The sequence below is a fragment of the Prunus avium genome, chromosome 4 (assembly GCF_965620075.1).
Source record: "Prunus avium chromosome 4, drPruAviu1.hap1.1, whole genome shotgun sequence".
Taxonomy (NCBI): Eukaryota; Viridiplantae; Streptophyta; class Magnoliopsida; order Rosales; family Rosaceae; genus Prunus; species Prunus avium.
The window spans coordinates 1,420,532-1,425,439 of record NC_142287.1 but is presented as its reverse complement, the minus strand read 5'-3'; the positions used below and the strand labels follow the sequence as shown (position 1 = coordinate 1,425,439).

General features: G+C 39.2%; 1 non-coding gene across 1 annotated transcript; it reads right to left on the bottom strand.

Moving 5' to 3' along the window:
- Positions 1-2,861: 2,861 nt before the first annotated feature.
- LOC148294690 (small nucleolar RNA R71) lies at positions 2,862-2,968 on the bottom strand. Its single transcript, XR_015835573.1, has one exon. It is a non-coding gene; the product is annotated as a small nucleolar RNA R71 (small nucleolar RNA).
- Between the last annotated feature and the right edge of the window lie 1,940 nt (positions 2,969-4,908).

Sequence of the window (4,908 nt, the reverse complement as noted above, 5' to 3'; positions counted from 1 at the left end):
AAAACACCAACCACTCCAATTAGGAACGAACTGCCTTTGAACTTGAATTGTCCAATTTCTTACACCTATTGATTTCGGATCGAGCCCAAAACTTGGGCGACATCATAATATGGTGGGAGGAGTCATTTGGTTAAGTTTGAGTGAAATCCGATCTCTAGAACTACCCAAAACACCAACCACTCAAATTTGGAACGAACTGCCTTTGAACCTGAAATGTCCAATTTCTTACACCTATTGTTTTCGAATCGTGCCCAAAACTTGGGCAACATCATAATATGGTGGGAGGAGTCATTTGGTTAGTTTTGAGTGAAATCCGATCTCTGGAACTATGGAATACACCAACCACTCCGATTAGGAACGAACTGCCTTTGAAAATAAATTGTCCAATTTCTTACACCTATTGATTCCGGATCGAGCCCAAAACTTGGGCAACATCATAATATGGTGGGAGGAGTCATTTGGTTAAGTTTGTGATATTTGATAAGTTCATAATTTCACACATTTGCATGCCTTCATTACTTAGTAATTTTGTTTAGTTTCTCTTTATTTCAAGTCACTTACCTATGTTTGTGTGTTCTATAGGTTGAAGGCAGCAAGAGATTGCTTTTGAAGCAAAATGGTGCAAAACGTGCAAAAACTGGATATTGAGTTAGAAGTTCATTTCGGACTTATCTTCTTCATCCGAGCTTGGATTGGGCCAATGTTTGTGTGGTTGGATCAGAGGCATTCTGAACTTCAAAATAGACATCTTAAAGTCATCTTTTGATTCAGCCAAACCCAATTCGTGAGCCCATGAAAATACACATCATGCTGACATGAGGATGAGCTGATGGATGCTTGGTCATGGTGAGCTAGGCATGAGCTATTGGTTTCTGGATGGATGCTTGATCATGCTGACATGAAGATGACCTATGGCTGCAGGTGGGATTTATTGGTGCAACAACAAATTCTGATTTTCTAAATACAAGTGTTGTATGCATTAGTCATATTCAATTCAGAATTCCCCTTTCCTTCTCCCTATAAATACCACTTCCATTCCACATCCCAGACACAATTCACTTCATCCATTACTTCCATACACACATTCAGATTCACCACAAAGAGAGAAGAGAGCTAGTTGCAAAGGAGGAAGAGCTGGGAGCTGTCCTGGAAACTACCTTGCTGCCACCAGCTAGTTCTTCTATTCTCTTTATTCTATCTATGTATTTCTTATCTTCTGTATTCATAATTATGTTTAACTAATCCATTTTATTAGGGCTTAGGATGAAGCCCTAGTCATGAATATTCAATGTTATGGATGATTTCATAGTTAATTGATTTCCTTGCTTTCATTATCAAGTTGTTAATCTCCAGCTTATTATGTGCTTGATGTATGTTTTCTTGGAGTAGCTAACTAGGATTTTATGCATCTAGCACAGGTTGGGAAGGGGTTTAGATTCACCAATTCTACTCTCCTTTCACAAGCAACACATGAATGGCCTAAGAATCATTCAAGGGGTTAATAACCATAGGTTGACTAGGACAGATACCATGTTCTAGGACTTGTGTGATTATCATATTCTCAAGGAACTTAATGACTCTTATATGCTTTATTCTAAGTAGATGCCATGCTTAGGTTGCATATTAGAGATCACGTGTTGTGTAGATACCATGCACAATTACATGCCTTAGGAGAATCATGCATCCTGCACCTAGATACCATAGGCTTGTATGCGATAATCTATTGTTAATGAAGCTTGAGTCAATTTCTATGCATTCATAACTTGGATAGGAAGACTAGTGGTAGATTCCAAGGCTCTAACACTTCTCAATCATTGTTTCACAACTTGTTCATTGCTGCCATTGTTTATCTTCCAGCACTTCCATTTCATTCTCTTATTTTCATTTAAACAACAAAAACCCCCCATTCGAGTGCGTGTGTGGTGCTAGGATTCTGTCCTAGACCTTGCCAATTGTTAGTTAGTTTGTTTCTTTGTTTTCAGTTTTTCCATCATTCTAAGTAGTTTAACTTGCAACCAAGTTACCATTCTTCGTGGGATCGACCTCGTATTTCATAAGCTATACTATAAATGGTTCGTGCACTTGCGAGAATTGACGTTGCTATTTTTAATAACTCATTTTAGTTGTTAGGAATAGGCTCAACAAGTTTTTGGCGCCGTTGCCAGGGAACCGATAACGATGGTGCTATAGTTAGATTACTTTGAGTATTTTTGTTTTAGTTGTTATTTTCGTTGGTTTTTCTTTCTATATTATGTTTTTCTTTGTAGTTGTTATCTCCATTTGAAAGCACTAATTTGGTTCTTGTGTGTGCATATATGTCCGAATATGATTCTGAGCCAATTTCACCAAGAAGTTTTGCTGTACGTTTTGGTTTGAGGAGGAATTATAGTTCTTCAAGTGCTGAATCTAAGAGCTACGAATCTGAAAGTTCAAGCAAGATGGCAGAAATTCCAAACAACAACAATAATGATGAAGGAGGTGGTGCACTTGTTGTCCAACCTCGGAAACCCCTGCATGAATTTTCCATCCCCAAAGTCACTGATCAACCTTCGTGCATCGTCTATCCTCAACTCACAATTGACAGGTTTGAGCTTAAAAGTGGTATGATTCATCTTCTTCCAACTTATTATGGTAATACCACTGAGGATCCTTACATGCATGTTAAGCAATTCTTTGAAATATGTGCTACAATCAAAATTCAAGGACTTGATGATGAGCAGATTAAGATGAGGCTATTCCCATTCAGTTTAAAAGACAAGACTAAGTCTTGGTTATACTCTTTGCCTAATGCTTCAATTCGTACTTGGGATGAGCTTTCTAATAATTTTTTGCAGAAATTCTTTCCAGCTCAAAAGACTAACAAGATTAGAAAGGAAATTCTTGGTTTCAAGCAAGGAGAAGGAGAAGCTTTTCATGAATGCTGGGAGAGGTACAAGGAGATGATGAGATTTTGCCCACACCACAACATAGAGAGTTGGATGCAAATGCAATCTTTCTATGAAGGTTTGCTTGATTCTGAAAGGATGATGGTAGATGCAACAAGTGGAGAAGGACTGATGAACAAAACAGCAGATGAGGCTTTTACTCTCTTTGAATCTTTGAGTGCTAACTCTCAACAATGGTGCTACAATAAAGGAAGAGGAGCTCCTATGAAAGCTGTGGTCTCTGAGGTAAGTACTAATAATGAGATTAATGCAAAACTTGATGTTATGTGTTCTTTGCTTCAACAGGCAGTGACTGGTCCTCTAGGAAACAAAGTGGAAGTTCAAGGCCAATCTTTTGCGGACCACATGCTAGAACAAGCAAATGCCCTTCAAGGAAGAAATCCTCAGAATGATCCTTACTCAAACACGTACAATCCGGGGTGGAGAAATCATCCTAATTTCAGGTAGAGCAATAATTCAAATGTGCAACAATCTCAAGGACCTCCCCCAGGATTCCAAATACAACAAAGGCAATTCCAGCAAGCTCCCCAACAAGTGCAAGGACAAAGGGATGATCAAATGGGAGAATTGCAAGACATGTTCAAGAAGTTCATGGGGCAACAAATGCAAACCAATCAGAATCTTCAAAATGCAGTGAACAAACTAGAAGTGCAAGTTGGGCAGATTGCATCCTCCATGAGCAATAGAGCATCCGGAACTTTTCCGAGCCAAACGGAGGTGAATCCAAGGCATCATGAGCAAGTTAAAGCAGTGCACATCTTGAGAAGTGGTAAACAAGTTGATAATAAGGTTGGAGATGCCCATGAAGAGCAAGGAGAGGGAGAAAATGTGGAGATCATTCAGCCACCACAAGGGCAGCCCACAGATTCCACCAAACAACCCCTCAATTCTCTTGGAAAGAGCACAGGCCCTAAGGTATCATCTAATGCTAATCAAGTTCCAATTTCATCTAATGCTTTTAGGCCTATTGCACCCTTTCCCAGCAGGTTATCAAAGTCAAAGAAAGATCAAGGCTTGGATGAGATAATGGAAATATTCAAGAAAGTGCAAATCAACATCCCATTGCTCAGTGCCATTGCTCAGATTCCAAAGTATGCAAAATTTTTGAAGGATCTATGCACTAACAAGAGGAGATTCAAAGAGCATGAACAGGTTGCATTAAGTGAAGAGGTTAGTGCAGTCTTACAAAGAAAGCTACCTCCAAAGCTAAAGGATCCAGGTTCGTTTTCTATACCTTGTATAGTTGGTGATTTTAAGTTTCAAAAAGCTTTGCTTGATCTTGGTGCATCTATAAACCTTATGCCATATCATGTTTATGAGAAACTTAACCTTGGTGAGTTGCAAGCCACATCTGTGAGCATTCAATTGGCAGATAGAACTATCAGGTACCCTAGGGGCAATCTAGAAGATGTTTTGGTGAAAGTAGAAGAGCTGATTTTGCCAGCTGATTTCGGATGAGACAATAGCATTCAAAGTGTTTGAAGCCTCCAAGTTTCCAAGTGATGAGCATGAAGTTTTCCAGCTTGATGCAATTGATAATATGGTGAAAGAAGCACTGCCAATGAGTTATTTGGAGCCTATTGAAGCATGCATCACACAAAGCATAAGGAAAGAAGAAGTGGACAGATTAGAGGCTGTGATCTCTAGAACTACGGAATACACCAACAACTCCGATTAGGAACGAACTGCCTTTGAACATAAATTGTCCAATTTCTTACACCTATTGATTTCGGATCGAGCCCAAAACTTGGGCAACATCACAATATGGTGGGAGGAGTCATTTGGTTAGTTTTGAGTGAAATTCGATCTCCAGAACTATGGAATACAACAACCACTCCAATTAGGAACGAATTGCCTTTGAACATAAATTGTCCAATCTCTTACACCTATTGATTTCGCATCGAGCCCAAAACTTGGGCAACATCATAATATGTTTGGAGGAGTCATTTGGTTAAGGTTGAGT